At 48.8% G+C, this 18,019-nt stretch overlaps 1 protein-coding gene across 6 annotated transcripts in view; it reads left to right on the forward strand.

Annotated features, from left to right (window-relative positions):
• The window catches only part of PIK3AP1 (phosphoinositide-3-kinase adaptor protein 1), a 218,201-nt gene that overhangs the window by 137,748 nt on the left and 62,434 nt on the right, over nt 1–18,019 (forward strand). The gene's annotated exons all lie outside the window — the stretch shown is intronic.

Consider the following 18,019-nt stretch of genomic DNA (forward strand, 5'->3'; position numbering starts at 1 on the left):
TACATTTACATAGAGAGAGGAAGCACATTTATAAGTGTCGGAAAGAGATGAAGAAAGAGGAAGCCTTTCACGGGTGCTGTGGTGTCTCCGGCTTTGTTAGCAATGCTGGGGTTTCCTGAATGGTGCAGCAGGGGCCTGCAGACCTGGCTGCCCTGCCCTGGTGGACAGCTTTCTCCCCGTGCTGACCACTGGGATGTGAGTACGAATGGTGCCGATCAACTGGGCTCTGGTGTGGCTGCCTGCGGTCGACCAGAACAGCCTACGGGATGTTGAGACCAGGGCAGAGGTGGGCTTTGTGGAGCCCAGATTTACAAATGCGAATTTACATTTACATTTCCACGGTGGGGAAGCAGATTTTTTTTTTTTTTTTGTTCCCTGAGCCGTTTCCAGGTTTGTATTCCAAAGACAGGGCAAGGGGACTGCAGGCCTTGGCTGAGAAGCAGCCCATACAGTGGAGCCTTTTCCCCATTTGCGCCGTGTTTCCTGGGGGCAGCTGCTCTGCTGCCAGCAGCACTGAGGTTCGGAACCCTGAGTTCTGAATGCAGTTCTACCATTCAGCCGGCTGCCAATGGCTTGGGGCCAGTCTGTGCCCCTGGGCCTCGATTTTCCTTTCTTTTCTTTTTTTTATTTTAAGATTTATTTACTTATTTATTTGAAAGGCAGAGTTACAGAGAGAGGGAGAGAAGGAGAGAGTTGTTCCATCTACTGGTTCACTCCCCAGATGGTTTCAACAAGCAAGGCTGGGCCAGGCCAAAGCCTGGAGCTCCATCCTGGTCTCTCATGTGGGTGGCAGGTGCCCAAGCCCTTTGACCATCTTCCACTGCTTTCCCAGGCTCATCACCAGGAGCCTGGGACAGAAGTAGAGCAACAGGGACTCAAACTGATGCTCATGTGGGAAGTCGGCATGGCAGGCAGCAGCTAACCCGCCACACCACCATGCCAGCCACCTCCCATTTTTCCATCTGCAAAATGGAAAGAGTCTCCTCTGTCACACATGCCCAATAACACTGAAAGGAGCAACATGAGAACAAATGAACCCTTTCTACCTGCAGGTTCCACGTCTGCAGAGCCAACCAAGCATGGATCAAAAATATTTTAAAAATCACATCCACACTGAGCATGTACATTTTGTCATCATTATTCCCTTATCAATATACTATAGCAGCTAATTACATGGTATTTCATTGTATTGGGTATTAGATGTCATCTAGAGATGATTCAGATTGGGGGAATACCTGGGTTCTGTGCACATTGTATGTAAGGGACCTTAGTGTCCACAGGTTGTGGTGTCCACAGAGGGCCTGGCACAGGCGCCCTGCAGATAGTGAGGCACCGAGACACTGGGAGTGAGAGAACTCCAAGGAGCCCTTGGCTTCTTGGATGAGGATGGAGCAACTTGGCTCTACTACTCAGGAAAGCTTCCTGAAGGTTGGATTTGGAAGAATCAGGAGCATGGCGGGCAGACTCCCCTTGGTGGACATGGGTGAGCATGGCTCTCATGGGTTGTCATGGCAGCCTCAGCTGTGCTATTTTTATTCAGGCTGAAGAGCAGGTAGGGGTGGGAGGGGAGGGGAAGAACCATCATCCTTTGCTTTGAAAAAAAAAAAAAAAAACTAAAAACCAAACACTTTGAGTAGTTCATTTAGAGCCGCTGGTGGGGGCTGGAGGAAGGTTGCAGAGGCTGAGATCCACTCTTCCTGTCTTGCCCCTTTACCCTGAACCTCAAGTGCCTTGGGGAGGCCCAGGCGAATCCCCTGGTGAATGAAATCATTGTTGCCTGTCTCGGTGACCTGGAAAACACCTGGGTCCATGTGCAGTAGAGTCCTGACCCAGAGCCCTCCATGCAGTGGTGCAAAGCCTTTGATGTGCAGTGAGACCAGTGGCTTCAGGAGTCTGCACCTGGCGCAGAACACCTGGATGGCAAAGCAGGTTGACAGGTGAGCTGGCTGCATTCTGGAAGTCAGCGTGGGGTTGTGGGAGAGGGAAATTCGCTCTTCCTTCCTCCTTCAACTCCTTTCTTTTTAATTTCCAGCAAGGCAGAGTGGTCACCGTGGGTTTATTTAAAATCTGACTTGAGAATGTGTCCACAGGACTCTGCCTTACCCTTTTGGCATTAAGATGATGATGATGATGTCGATGATGAAGGTCATGAGGATACTGATTCCCTCACTTTAACTCACACTAACAGCACTGAATCATCACCATTTCCCCTGACTTGCAGTGCCAGGAAGACATCTGGCTGGCAAGAGCCCAGCATTCCGCTGGCCAGCTTATCATCAATCCAATGACGGCTTGTGACTTTGGGGGTAGCTGGTGACTTTCGGGCTGGATGTTCTTGCCACTCTCAGCTGGGAGCTTTGTGAGTGAAAGGGGTTGGTTGGACAGGAACGTCAAGACCCATTAACCAAAGTGGGCCAGCAAGGGGGAAGAACACTGGAGAGTGATGTCTGAAATGAGAGTGCAGTCTTGATGTTTGCCAGGAAGCAGTGAGGGGGGCGGGGGAGGAGTTGGGTCCCACCATCGCAGGCGTCTCACCTCCCACCCTGTGAGCCCACAGTGTTTGCAGTGGAGCAGAGGCTCCTTCGTTTGGGCTTGCAGATTGGGAACTTGGGGTCAGGGCCAGACTTGGATCTCCCTTGATGGTTTCCTGGCACATCACAATAGCCAGGACACTGACTTTTTGAGCTAATAACCAGTGCAAACAGGATAAAAATGTGCAGTCTAATGACTTTATGAGCACTTTGTAAAGCGTGCTTGGGGGTCCATCTCAGACATTGGTTTCTTGTAACAGCTGACAGTTCCTGAAAGCAGATCGAGCAGGATGTTGGTTTGGTAACCTAGTGTTAGCCACTAAACTCGGCTGGTTTATGCATCTGAAGACAGTGCTTGCTTGTGGTGCGCTGGGGGCGGTCAGCCGCTCCTCGGGGCTGGCCTGACCTTGCAAAAGAGCTGACATAGTCTGCTTGAGGGTCTGGAATTACTTTACAAACAAGAAAGGAAAATTCCTTTAACTTTCAGAAAAATAAGCATGCAACTCCCCTGACCGGCCCCAGCAACTGTTTCTGTGTGTTCTGCTTTCCACTAATTTGGTGGAAAACTCTGAATTCTTGGTTGTAATTGATCAAACTTTTTGGTTTCCTTCTCTCTTCATTTTCTTTTTCCTTGTCAACCAAAACTTGGAGAAGGTAATGCATCATGTACATGCTCCTTCCTGCCTTTCCACCTTCACCTTACTTTACAAAATTTTTAAAAGATTTTATTTATTTATTTGCAAGGTAGAGTTACAGACAGTGAGAGAGAGAGACAGAGAGAAAGGTCTTCCATCTGCTGGTTCACTCCTCAAATGGCCACAATGGCTGTAGTTACACTGATCTGAAGCCAAGAGCCAGGTGCTTCTTCCTGGTCTCCCATGTGGGTGCTGGGGCCCAAGCACTTGGGCCATCTTCCACTGCTTTCCCAGGCCACAGCAGAGAGTTGGACTGGAAAAGGAGCAGCTGGGACTAGAACCGGCACCCATATGGGGTGCTGGCGCCACAGGCAGAGGATTAATCTAGTGCGCCACAGCGCCGACCTCTCTTTACAAATCTTATATAACAGTGTGGAAGCAGCATTTTAAATCTGTATTTCACAGGATTTTCTTGATTCATGAAAACTTAGGCTGCCAGGCCTTCAAACTAAGCCCCTTGGGGTGGCATCCAGGGGGCCTCCGAGACACCCGAGCTCTCTCTCCTCTCACCCAGTCCTTCCCCACTTAGGAGGAGCCCCCACACTGCTTCCTGTAGCCCACACAGCCTCTGTGCCCAGCCTTAGTGCCTTTAACCAGACTTTGCCTCTGCTGGGAAGTCCTTTCCCCTCTCCTGTGTGGTCTCCACTGTGGGGACACTCATTTTTTCACCCTTGCATTTCATGGGGATGCCTGAGATGAGCTTTGGATGTTTCTTATTCATTGAGATATCCCAAAACCCTCTCTGCATTTTTATTGTGGGGTCTCATTTCCCAATTCAGTTCAGCTCCTTAAGGGCTGAGACTAGAGAGGCCACAGACTTGGGGCCCCCCCCAGGAGCGCAGACCAGTGCTAGAATGTGTAATGCGTGTTCCACCGATACTTGCTACGTAATTAGGAAACTTCGCAGTAGGCCCAGATTGCAAAACATTTCATCTGGGGCTTTGAGAAAGAGCTGTTTCATGATCTTGTCACCTCACAGCTTAGACAGGAGAGATTGGCATCAGAACAGCTGAGGAAGTTTCCATGCCAAGTGGAAAAGCCTCTGGAAGCTTCTGCAGGTCCTGGGCAGCCTTGAAAAGGGTGTGAGGGTAAGATTTCCCAAATCTCACGCACATGCAGGATGCACAGCCCTTTCGTTGTGGAGCCCAGTTCTCAGGTTGTCTGCCGTTTCTGCATTGTTGAATATTCCCCACTCTTCCTCTTATCATCCACCCAGGAGGCCTGGAGGCCTGGGACACACACCAATGACACCACTCTAAAAAGATATTAAAAATAATTTTATTTATTTGAAAGGCAGATACATACACACACACTATGAGAGAAAAAGAGAGAGAGAAAGAAACAGACACAGAGAGAACTCTTATCCATTGATTCATTCCCCAAATGCCTGCAATGGCTAGAGCTGAGCCAGGTGGAAACCAGGAGCTGGGAACTCTATCCAGTCTCCTAAGTACTTGAGCCATCATCCACTGCCTCTTAGGATGCACTTTATCAAGAATCTGGAATCAGGAGCAGAACCAGGACTTGAACCCAGGCACCTGGATATGGGGTGCAGGTGTCCCAAATGTCTTAACCATTGTATCGATGACCTGCCTGAACTTAATATTTTCTTAAATCCATGTTTTTTACTTAAGTAGATTTATTTTATTATTTTTAAATATTTATTTATTTACTTGAAAGACATTGTTACAGCAAGAGAGGAAGAGATAGGAAGAGAGAGAGAGAGAGAGAGAGAGAGAGAGAGATCTTCTATCCACTGTTTCACGTGCCAACTGGCCATACCAACCAGGGCTGGGCCAGGTTTAAGCCAGAAATGTGGAACTTCTTCCAGGTTCTCTACATAGGTCACAGGAGCCCAAGCACTTGGACCATCTCCTGCTGTTTTTCCCAAATGCATTAGCAGGGAGCTGGATCAGAAGTGGAGCAGCCAAGACTCGAACTGTTGCCCATATGGGATGCTGGTTACAGGCCGCAGCTTCACTCACTATGCCACAATGCCTGGCTTCTAAGCAGATTTATTTTAAAAGTAAACTGCTGGGCCGGTGCCGTGGCTCAATAGGCTAATCCTCCACCTTGCGGCGCCGGCACACCGGGTTCTAGTCCCGGTTGGGGCGCCGGATTCTGTCCCGGTTGCCCCTCTTCCAGGCCAGCTCTCTGCTATGGCCAGGGAGTGCAGTGGAGGATGGCCCAGGTGCTTGGGCCCTGCACCCCATGGGAGACCAGGAAAAGCACCTGGCTCCTGGCTCCTGCCAGGATCAGCGCGGTGCGCCGGCTGCAGCAGCGGCCATTGGAGGGTGAACCAGCGGCAAAGGAAGACCTTTCTCTCTCTGTCTCTCTCTCTCTCACTGTCCACTCTGCCTGTCAAAAAAAAAAAAAAAAAAAAAAAAAAAAAAAAAAAAAAAGTAAACTGCTACTGTGAATGAAAAACCAGTATTTCTTGATGTAGATTGCAGGTAGCTATAAAATATTGACAATAAAAACCAAATATCAATATTGAATTCTGCAAGATACAGATGCCTACAGGAGCCTGTGACTTCAGAGCTTTTTGCCCATGATAGTGCAGTGGGAGACAAGCATATTAAAGAGGTGTGACCAGCTTCCCTTTACCAGGCAGAATCTTTCTTGATCTTAGAAGAATTGAAAGACTTGACAAAGGATCAGCGTCATTGACTGCTTTACACTTTAGAACCATCCCTGTGCCCCCAGGGTGCGTGGCTCACAGCGTGGGAAACCCTGGAAAATGGAGCACCCCCAAGGATTTGGGGGTTGACTTTCCACAGAGCATGCACTGGGTGACTTGGGCAACTGACTAGGATTTCACCTGTGAAATGGGCAAACTCCTGTGAAATCTCCTAGCTGTGTGGTGAAATGGAATCCTCCGTGTTGTGTTTTGCTTAGTGCCTGGCAAAGTGTCACTGCTCAGGGAACAGCAGTGTGTTTGTCTATATGTACTATGTACTTGTTACTCTTTCCCTCAAGACTGAGCACAACTTTACCAGAGAAGTTAGGGGGAAAATGCTGCAAGTTCATCAAGCACTGCCACTCTCCTTTCCCTTCCTCCTTCTGGGGGTGCTGACTGAGTACCTGGTGATGCACAGGGAAAGGAGGCAGTAAATATTTAGGGGTGAAAACTTAATTGGAAAGAAAAAGAGTGCAGCCTTGGGTCAGAAGCCACTGGTATACCCTGGTTTAGTTGACATTCAAAAGTCTCTTCACGTAAGCCCCATCCTTGCAATGTGCCCGTTTGCCCTAGTGTGTGGGGGTCCCAGCACCCAACCAATGGCATTGCTCAGAACAAGGCAACACCACCTGGTGCTAGTGATGGCAAGAGCCCAAGTTGCACGTCACAGGCGGCAGAGTCACAAACCCAGACCAGTAATGAATGGCAGGCGACCCTGCCTTTTTTTTTTTTTTTTTTTTTTTTTTTTTTTTTTTTTTTACAGGCAGAGTGGACAGTGAGAGAGAGAGACAGAGAGAAAGGTCTTCCTTTGCCGTTGGTTCACCCTCCAATGGCCACCGTGGCCAGCGCGCTGCGGCCGGCGCACTGTGCTGATCCGACGGCAGGAGCCAGGTGCTTATCCTGGTCTCCCATGGGGTGCAGGGCCCAAGTACTTGGGCCATCCTCCACTATACTCCCTGGCCACAGCAGAGAGCTGGCCTGGAAGAGGGGCAACCTTAACAGAATCGGGCGCCCCGACCGGGACTAGAACCCGGTGTGCCAGCGCCGCAAGGTGGAGGATTAGCCTAGTGAGCCGCGGCGCCGGCCATGACCCTGCCTTTTGCTGCCGCTGACCACAGCCATAAGAGGAGGCAAGACAGGGACACTTAGCTCTACCCTTGCCTGCTCCTTGACCCTGACTGAGTTATTTCACTCCTAGGCACAGTATTTTATCCATAAAATGGGAATATAGATTCTTACCTCCCAGAGTTGTGATGATTCCATGAGATTAAGATTGTTGAGAAGGCACCACAATATTCCATAAATGGTAACTTTTATTGTATCATTATCAGTTATAGTGGTCAGTCTGTCAACCACTTTCTTACCAACTGTTAGCTGCTCCACGTGGCTTAGCTGTGGGTCCAAGTGTGTGTATTGCATTGCATTTAAATTAATATTCAGACCTGAATAACGTATAGACTCTCCTTTAAAGGAAACAAATTATTATGAACCTTTGATGTTGGCAGGTTATTTTGATGCTGTGTAAATATGTATAAATGTATTTAATTTGTATTCATTGTTCTTTCCCAACTCTGAAAGCAAAACAAATGAACAAGATATAGATATAGGTATAAATGACATAAAGGCACGTCGACTCCATTCATTCTGCCACAGACGATGCTGGTTTGTGGAGGCAGCAGCAGGAACAGGGTGTGCAGGCAGCTCCACCGCGTTCTGTGGAGACTTGGCTCTCCCACTGTGCTTCTCTGTTTCAAGCAGCATGCAGGGAGACCCTGCCATGTTCACTGCACACACATGCCTCGTTCTGTCTTGCCCCCTGCTTCTTTCCTCGTTAGCTGCCGGCCTCTAGCATAGCATGGTGCAAGGACACCGGGACTGCAGACACAAACACAGAGGGCACCCATAGCCTGTGGCAGCTCCACTACAGCCTGATCATCCACAGAGCCCGCATCGCCCCTGCCTCCCATTTCAGCCGCCTTAGCACCTCCATGCTTGAGAAACAGTGACTCGCGTACCAGCTGCATCCTCAGAGTTTTTGAGGCAGCTGCCAAAATTAAGCATGATAGAAGAAACAGAAGTAGATGGACCAAGGACCTGGACAGAGTGTCGCCGAGCTGCCTGGCGGCCAGCGTAGCATGCCAGTGTGTTCTTGTTTCCTAATAGGAGGAGGCAGCCTTGTGCCCTGAAGCGACAGGCTTGTCCTGCCACTCAGCTCCAGGAGCACTGCCACGTGCGTGGGTCCCTCACAGATGAGACCGGGGGAACTGGATGCACGGAGGGAGTCTTTCTGAGATTTCTTCAGGGTTTCTCTGGACTTCACAAAGCTGAGAGCTGCCGTTGGCATGATACACTGCTTTACACAGGGGAGGGCTGGGGCTTCTGAGTGCCTTCACTCCAGCATTCAGCATTTGGGTCTCAGAACAAGTGAACATGGTATTGTCCTCAGGGGAGGGAGTTGAGGGGAATCCACATGTTCACGTGGGAAAGCATGGGCCTGGCCCACTCCATCAGGCGGGTTTCAGCAGGGTTTCTTTCTTTTTTTTTTTTTTTAAGATTTATTTATTTTTTACTTGAGAGTCAAGAGTTACACAATGAGAGGAGAGGCAGAGAGAGAGAGAGAGAGGAGAGAGAGAGGTCTTCCATCCGCTTGTTCACTCCCAATTGGCCACAATGGCCGGAACTGCACCGATCCAAAGCCAGGAGCCTCGTCCGGGTCTCCCACATGGGTACAGGGGCCCAAGGACCTGGGCCATCCTCTACTGCCTTTCCAGGCCACAGCAGAGAGCTGGATCGTAAGTGGAGCAGCCAGGACCAGAACCAGTGCCCACATGGGATGCCGGCGCCCCAGGCCAGGCCTTTAACCCGCTGCACCACAGCGCCAGCCCCTCAACAGGGTTTCTGACTGAGTTTGCATTTCCTTCAAATGAAACTTTTTTTTTAAAGATTTATTTTATTTATTTTGAAAGAATTACAGAGAGAGGCAGAGAAAGAGAGAGAGAGAGAGAGAGAGAGAGAGAGAGAGAGGTCTTCTATCTGCTGGTTTACTCCCCAAATGGCCACAATGGCCAGAGCTGAGCCAATTGAAGCCAGGAGCCAGGAGATTCTTCCGGGTCTCCCACATGGCTGCAGGGGCCCAAGGACTTGGGCCATTCTGTCCTGCTTTCCCAGGTGCATTAGCAGGGAGCTGGATCAGAAGTGGAGCAGGAGCTGGCACTGTGGCGCAGTGGGTTAAAGTCCCGGTCTACAGTGCTGGCATCCTATATGGATGCTGATTGGAGTCCTGGCTGCTCCACTTCTGATCCAGCTCTATGCTATGGCCTGGGAAAGCAGTAGAAGATGGCCCAAGTCCTCAGGCCCCTGCACCTATGTGGGAGACCTGGAAGAATCTCCAGGCTCCTGACTTCAGATTGACCCAACTCTGACCATTGTGGCCATTTGGGGAGTGAACCACAGGATGAGAGACTTTCTCTCTCCCTCTGCCTCCTCCTTTGTATGCTGCCTTTCAAATAAATAAATAAATCTTTAAAAAAAGAAGAAGAAGTGGAGCAGCTGAGACTCGAACCAGTGTCCATATGGGATGCTGGTGCTGCAGGCTGAGGCTTTAACCGCCTATACTACAGTGCCAGCCCCTCAAATGAAACTTTTTTCTAAATATTTATTTATTTATGTATGTATTTGAAAGTCAGAGTTACAGAGAGGCAGAGGCAGAGAGAGAGAGAGAGAGAGGCCTTCCATCCACTGGTTCACTCCCCCAATGGCTGCTATGGCTGGAACTGAGCCAGTCCAAAGCCAGGAACCAGGAGCTTCTTCTCGGACTCCCATGCAGGTGCAAGGACCCAAACACTTGGGCTAACTTCCACTGCTTTTCCAGGCCATAGCAGAGAGCTGGATCAGAAGTGGAGCAGCCAGGATTTGAACCAGTGGCCATATGGGATGATGGCACTGCAAGCGGTGGCTTTACCTGCTGATACCACAGTGCCAGCCCCCAAATGAAACTTTTAAAAAAAGATTTATATGTTTATCTTTTGAAAGGTAGAGTGACAGAGAGAGAGAGACAGAGTTCTTCTATCTGATGATTCACTTTCCAAATGCCCACAACAGTTGGGGTTGGGCTGGGCCAGGCTAAACCAGGAGCCTGGAGCTCCAGCCAGGTCTCTCACATGGGTGGCAGGAGTGCAAGTACTTGAGCCATCCTCTGCTGCCTCTCAAGGGCATGAGCAAGAAGCTGGATCGGAAACAGAGGCGAGATTCCATTCCAGGACGCAGGTATGGAATGTGGGGTTCCCACACGATGGCTCCACCAGCTGCACCCCACACCCATGCCCAGATAAGACTTAATCTGCTGAAGTGCTTGGACCCTGGCCCTGCTGAGATGTCCACCTCCTCTGTAGTGCAGTGTGGCCGCACCCCCAGAGTAAACCTGCAGAATGAATGGCACCGGCCTGGCTTCCTGAAATGAGGGAGCTGCTAGAAGCCCCCTAAGGCGACTTTGTGGAAGGGGCTGTGTACGTGCCGAATGCTGTGCACTCTTAGGTCATCTCCCCTATGTCACGCTGGCCTCTCTGGGAGGACAAGGAGCCCGTGGATTCTCATCACCCAGCCCAGGGAAGGAGGGAGGTTGGGCGGGCAGCACGGGGGGAAGGGGCCCTGCAGAATTCAGCCACACGTTTTCATCCGATCTTTAAAAATGCCTTCTAAAATATAATTGAATTCCTGCAGTAAATGATAAGTCATCTTGTGTGCTGCTTTGTGGCTTCTGGTGTCTTAAGCATTTACCCGTGTCACTTAAAACTCTTTGAACCAATGTTTATGATCTTTCAGACAGATTGCTATGTTTTTTCACTGAAACAAAGATGGCTCGGTTTGTTATCTTTGTATCTTGGACATTTAGTTTCCTCCTTAAAAGAGACTTCTGGAAGTAGAATTATGTGGAAAATGTGTGAACATTTTATTTTATTTGAAGATTTATTTATTTGAAAGGCAGAGTTACAGAGAGAGAAGGAGAAATAGAGAGAGGTCTTCCATCCGCTGATTCATTCCCCAGATGGCCACAAAGGCCAGGGCTGGGCCAGGCCAAAGGCAGGAACCAGGAGCTTCAACTGGGTTGCCCATGTAGGTGCAGGGGCCCAAGCACTTGGGCCATCTTCAGCTGCCTTCCCAGACTATAGCAGAGAGCTGGATTGGAGGTGGAGCAGCAGGTTTTGGAACCGGTGCCCATATGGGATGCCAGTGCCACAAGCAGCACATTAACCCACAGCGCCACACGCAGGCCCCCGTGTTAGCATTTAAGAGGCTTTCCCTTTGTGTGGACATGGACTCTTGGGTTTCCAGAAAGAGTCTCCCAGTTTATATGGGGCCGCTTCAGGGAGTTCTTGGGCAATGGAATTACACTTGATCTTAGCCAAAAGGCCGAGAAGCGATGGGGGCAATGGAATTAAAAGATTGATTCATTTTGGTGCAAAAGATTTTGAAACACATGCAGGTTTTTGATGGCACATGTTTTCCATGAACTTTTTGAAGACCCCCTCAGACTTCAGCCAGCATCAGGTGCAAGAGTCTGTCTTGCAGTCACCTTCACTCAGCATGCTGAGGACACTTGAAGACATTTTCTAATTTGAAAAGGCAAAGTTGCTGTAGGTTCTTTCTATCTTCAATACTGTGGTGGCCAGAGAGGATGAACGGCACTTTGCTTTTTTGAGTAGGGAGGTGATTTGTTTTTCTTCTTTTGTAAATTGTTTATTTACTGGGCTTTTAGCATTTTAAAAGAAATGTCTATGACCTCTTCATGTGTTAAGGAGACCATCCTCTTGTCAATGTTATTTTAAGATTTTAATCAGTTTGTAGTTTGCCATTGGATTTTTTGGTAGCATCTTTGTTGGGATATAACTAACATACCATATAATATACTCATTTAAAGTATACAGATCAATGGTTTTTAGTACATTATGGATTGGTGCAATTATCACCAGAGTCAATTTTAGAATTTCATCACCTAAAAAAGAAATCCTGTAGCCTTTCTCTGTCATCCCACAGACCTGCCCACGTGCCCAGACCAAAGCAACGCCAAATCTTTCTCTATCTATATATTTACCTTTCCTGGAGATATCATATATTGGAATCATAATATGTAATCTTTTCTAAAAAAATTATTTATTTGAGAGGCAGGGTTACAGACCAAGAGAGGGAGAGACACAGAGAGAGAGAGAGAGGTCTTCCATCTGCTAGTTTGCTCCTGAAATGGCTGCAACAGCTAGAACTGGGCTAATCTGAAGCCAGGAGCCAGGAGCTTCTTCCGAGTCTCCCATGTGGGTGAAGGGACCCAAGTATATGAGCCATCTTCTACTGCTTTCCCAGGCCATCAGCAGGGAGCTGGATTGGGAGTGGAGCAGCCTGGACTGGAAATGGCACCCATTTGGGATGATGGCTCTGCAAGTGGAGGCTTAACCTACCATGCCACAGAGCCAGCCCCAATACGTAGTCTTTTGTGACTGACTTCTCTCACTTAGCAGAATCTTTTCAAGATTCATCCGTGCTATAGCATGTGTCAGTGCTTCATTCCTTTCTTGATCTATCCATACATCCATCTGTTTTAATTAAACAAAGATTGTAATTATTGTAAACAACATGTTTTGAAATCAATTTCTTTTTATCTCCCACAAATAATCTGGACAGATCACATTTTATTTATTCACTCATCAGTTGATAGATATTTGGGTTGTTTCTGCCCTTGAGCTATTATGTATCATTCTCCTATAAGCATTAGGCTTAGTGTTTAGTTTGTTTACTAAAATTTTAAATCCATGCCATCAAGGCTGTTGCTCATTTAGGTTCTGAGTTCTTCAGTTACTTAACAAACTTTCTCCCAAACCAGTGATAATGTGTTCCCCCATATCTCTGTCTTTTTAATTTTTAAAATTTGTTTCATCTTTATTTTGTATTTCCATTTACAAATTATCACTTGGCAGTTGTGAGGCTTAGAAGGAATCTGAACGTAACCCTCCTCTCCCCGCGACCTCATCACCCTCAGGCTAGTATTCTCCAGCACCATCGGCTGAGTCATCTTACCAACCATGTCCTTTATCCTGTGCTGGTTTGCTTTTTAATGGAAGTTTTATTAGTATTATTATTTACTTGAGAGGCAGTGGGAGAGAAAGTAAGTGGTCTCACCCACTGCTTTACTTTCTAAATGCCTGCAATAACTAGGGTTGGGCCAGGCTGAAGCTGGGATCTGGGAACTCAGTTCAAGACACCAGCATGAGTGGCAGGGACCCAACTACTCAAGTCATCACTGCTTCCTCCCTGGGTGTGTTGGAATTCAGAATGGATCTGGGACTAGAACCCAGACGCTCTAAAATGGGATATAGACATCCCAGCTGATGGTTTGTCTGGTAGATCAAATATCCATCCCAATAGATTTTTTTGATTGATTCATTGATTTGAAAGACATAGAGAAGGAGGAGGAGGGATACGTGGAGATTTTCTATCTGTTGGCTCACTCTCCAAATGATACAATGGCCAGGGCTGGGCCAGACCAAAGCCAGGAGCCAGGAGCTTCATCTGGGTCTTCTGAGTAACTAGTAGGTGTCCAGGTACTTGGGCCATCTTCCTCTGCATTAGCAGGGAGCTGGATTGCAAGTGGAGCATCCAGGACTTGAACATGTACCCATACTGCATGCCAGCGTCACAGGCAGCAGCTTTACCTGCTATGCTACAATGCCAGTCCCTAGATTAGTTTTTTAGAGCACTTTGAAGTTCATGCTGAACTCAAATGGAAACTACAGAGAGTTCCCACATATTCCCTGCTTTTAAATATACACATCCTTCTCCATTATCAACATCTAGCATCAGAGTGGTGCATTAGCTATAATGGATGAATCTACACTGACACACCATTATCACCCAAAGCCCATAGTTTCCATTAGGGTTCACTCCTATTGTTGTACCTCCTATGGATTTGGACAAATGTATATGACCTGTATCCACCATTACAGTATCAAAGTATTTTCACTTCCCTAAAACCCCTCTGTCTTCCATGTTCACTCCTTGCTCTGCCAAACCTTGGCAACCACTGGTCTCCATAGTTTTGCCATTTTCTTTTTTCTTTCTTTTCTTTTTTTTTTTTTTTTTTTTTTTTTTTTTTTTGACAGGCAGAGTGGACAGTGAGAGAGAGAGAGAAAGGTCTTTCTTTGCCGTTGGTTCACCCTCCAATGGCCACCGTGGCTGGCGCACTGCGCTGATCCAAAGTCAGGAGCCAGGTGCTTCTCCTGGTCTCCCATGGGGTGCAGGGCCCAAGCACTTGGGCCATCCTCCACTGCACTCACAGCAGAGAGCTGGCCAGGAAGAGGCACTACCGGGACAGAATCTGGCGCCCCAACCGGGACTAGAACCCGGTGTGCTGGCGCTGCAAGGCGGAGGATTAGCCTGTTGAGCCACGGTGCCAGCCTTGCCATTTTCAGAGTGTGGTACAGTTAGGATCATTGCACTCTTTTAAGATTTATTTTATTTATTTGAAAGAGTTACAGAGAGAGGTGGAGACAGAGAAAGAGGTCTTCCATCCACTGGTTCACTCCCCACATAGCCACAAGCCAGATGACCGATCTAAAGCCAGGAGCCAGGAGCTTCTTCCAGGTCTCTCATGAAGGTGCAGGGGCCCAAGGACTTGGGTCATCTTCTACTGTTTTCCCAGGCCATAGCAGAGAGCTGGATCGGAAGAGAAGCAGCCGGACCTTGAACCGGCACCTGTATGGGATGCCAGTGCTTCAGGCCAGGGCATTAACCCGCTGCGCCACAGCTCTGGCCCCCTCATTGCACTCTTCAAATTGACTTCCTTTACCTAGTAATATACATTTGGATTTTCTTCATGTCTTTTCATAACTTGATAGCTCTTTTATTTTCAGTGCTGAATGACAACAGCATTATCAAATGTACCACAGCTGAGGGTTAGTGTGGTTGCTTCCAGGCTTTGGCAGTTAACAAATAAAGTTGCTATAAAATCCTTCTGCTGATCTTTGTGTGGACATCAGTTTTAGTTCCTTTGAGTAAATAAGCAGTGTACACAGTTGATAGAACGTATGGTAAACATGTGTTCATTTTAGTAAGAAACTGCCAGACTGTCTTCCAAAGTGGTTGTACCATTTTACATTCCTTGTTTTTGAAAAAGATTGATTTGGAGCTGGTGTTGTGGCATAGCAGGTAGAGCTGCTTCCTGAACTGCCAGCATCCCCTAGGGGCACCGGTTGGAATCCTGACTGCTGCACTTCTGATCCAGCTCCCTGCTAGTATGCCTGGGAAGGCACCAGAGGATAGCTCAAGTCCTTGGGCCCCTGCACCGATGTGGGAGACCCAGAAGAAGCTCCTGGCTCCTGGCTTTGGTCTGGCCCAGCCCTGGCCATTGCAGCCTTTTGGGGAGTGAACCAGTGGATAGAAGATTCTCTTTCTCTCTCTCTCTCCCTCTTTCTATCCCTCTCCTTCCCTCTCTGTACGTAACTCTGCCTTTTAAATAAAATTAAAAAGAAATCTTTTTAAAAAGATTGATGTATGTATTTGAAAGCTAGAGTGACAATGGAGACGGAGAGGGAAGGGGAGGGAGTGAGGGAAGGGGAAGGAGGAAGGAGATGGAGATTTTTCATCCACTGATTCACTCATCAAATGCTTGCAACAGCTGAGGCTGGGCCAGGCTGAAGCCAGGAGCCAGGAGCTCCATCCAGGCCTCCCATGTGAGTGGCAGAGACTCAAGTACTTGGGCCATCGTCTGCTGCCTCCCAGACACATGAACAGGAAGCTGGAATGCAGGCATCCTAAGTGGTAGCTTAACCCACTGTGCCACAACACCTGTCCCCATTATGCATTCCTCTCAACAATGAATGAAGTTCCTGTTTTCCACATCCTTGCCAGTCCTTGGCATTGTTTGTGGTCTGGGTTCTAATGGATGCAGCATTTCCTTGTTGTTTTCATTTGCATCCACTGGATGGCTATGATGAGGAGCATCTTTTCCTATGCGTGTTTGCCATCTGTCTGTCTTCTTTGGTGAGCTGTCTGTTCAGGTCTTGCCCACTTTTCACTGGAGTTGCCCATTTTCTTACTGTTGAGTTTAAGGAGTTCTTTGTGTGTTGAGTCCTTTGTCAGACTTGCGTTTTGCAGATGCTTCCTTCCTGTCTGGCTTCTCTCCTCCATGTTTGTAGCTACCATTCCTTTCTCATATGTCTCAGACGTCCTCCATCCTTTTCTTTTTTTAAAAAAATATTTATTTATTTTTTCTAAAGTCAGGGTTACACAGAGAGAAGGAGAGGCAGAGAGAAAGAGAGAGAGAGAGAGGTCTTCCATCCACTGGTTTATTCCCCAGATGGCCATAGTGGCTGGAACTGCAACGATCTGAAGCGAGGAGCCAGGAGTTTCCTCCAGGTCTCCCATGCGGGTGCAGGGGCCCAAGGACTTGGGCCATCTTCTACTGCTGTCCCAGGCCTTAGAAGAGAGCTGGATCGGAAGAGGATCAGCCAGGATTTGAACAGGCACCCATATGGGATGCCAGCACTGCAGGCGGCAGCCCTACTCGCTATGCCACAGCGCTGGCCCCAATAAGGTTATTTTCTTATCCAGGAAGAACTTCAGATATTTTAGTGATGTCCAAGCATCTAATAAAAAATTGAAATGTGAAATGTGAAGTGATATGTAATCATTAGGAAGAAGCATATACATGATCTCTGATATTTTTGGCTCATTCCTTCTCAGGTTCCTGTGTTGGGAGAGAGTTGCTTGGATAGCACGTACAGGTCTGTGCATGGCATGGGCCCTGGGTGTTTTATAAGTGACCAATCACGGAGAAGAGGGTGACAGAGCTGACAAGGGAAATGGCCGCCTCTATGAACTTGGCCCAGAGAACGGGGATGCATGCCGCGTTTCCGGTCGCACTGTGGGCAGTCTGCAGGCACTAAACACATGTGGGTGCCAGGCTCTGGGACAGGGCTCCTGCCTGAGGTCCTACACAGCTAGGGGAGCTTCACCCCTCCACTGACCCAAGCGGGCCAGGGGCTGACGCCTCACGACTACACCAGGAGGGTGTGGCAGCCCCAGCCCTCATGATGGGAGTGCAGCCTCTTCCCCGGCATAAGCTGGGGTGTAGGGTGTGAGCCCGTGGCTATGGCTTTCTGAGGGACCTATCAGCGGCCTGATCTAGATGGCTCTGCAACCTGCAGAGCACACCTTCTTCTGGAGAGGCCAGCCCGCAGGGTCAGCCCAGCTCCCCACGCCTGCTGCTCCTGTCCTCTTGGACTGTGACCTCTCTGGGGGCAGCACGGGTGTCTGATTCATCCTGCTGTCCCCTCAAGTGCCTAACGTGTTCCGCTGGTTCTGTAAATGGTTTGGGAATGAGTAAGAGCAAGCCCCCAAAAGGGACCAAATGAAGCTTCCTTCTCTGGTTAACCATTTTAGGGTCCCATCCTTCTTTGAGGATCTGTTTTGGACTTCTCCAGAGCAGTACAGGCAAACACACACACTCTCTTACACACCACATCACAGGCAGACCTGTCAATCAGTGGACGCTGGTTAAGAGCCCTTGCCAGCCAGCACTGTGGCTCACTTGGCTAATCCTCCGCCTGCAGCGACGGCACCCCAGGTTCTAGTCCCAGTCAGGGCGCCGGGTACTAGTCCCGGTTGCTCCTCTTCCAGTCCAGCTCTCTGCTGTGGCCTGGGAGGGCAGTGGAGGATAGCCCAAGTGCTTGGGTCCCTGCACCTGCATGGGATACCGGGAGGAAGTACCCAGCTCCTGGCTTCAGATTGGTGCAGTGCCAGCCGTGGCGGCCATTAGGGGAGTGAACCAATGGAAGGAAGACCTTTCTCTCTGTCTCTCTCTCTCTCACTGTCTACAACTCTCTCTCTGTCTCTCTCTCTCTCACTGTCTAACTCTGCCTGGCAAAAAACAAACAAACAAAAAAACCCAAAAAGCCCTTGCCTTACAGCTCAGGTAGGTAGGTTCTCAGCGTCATCTCCATGTGCCATGTGTCCCCCCCCCCACCCCCCCCCACCCCCCCCCCGCTCATCTGCTCTGAACCTGTGCATGCTCACATCTTCCCATGGTGTGGCTGTCAGCTGTGGGCCTGCTTGTCCCTGTTGCTTCC

The sequence above is a fragment of the Oryctolagus cuniculus genome, chromosome 15, assembly GCF_964237555.1.
Source record: "Oryctolagus cuniculus chromosome 15, mOryCun1.1, whole genome shotgun sequence".
NCBI lineage: Eukaryota > Metazoa > Chordata > Mammalia > Lagomorpha > Leporidae > Oryctolagus > Oryctolagus cuniculus.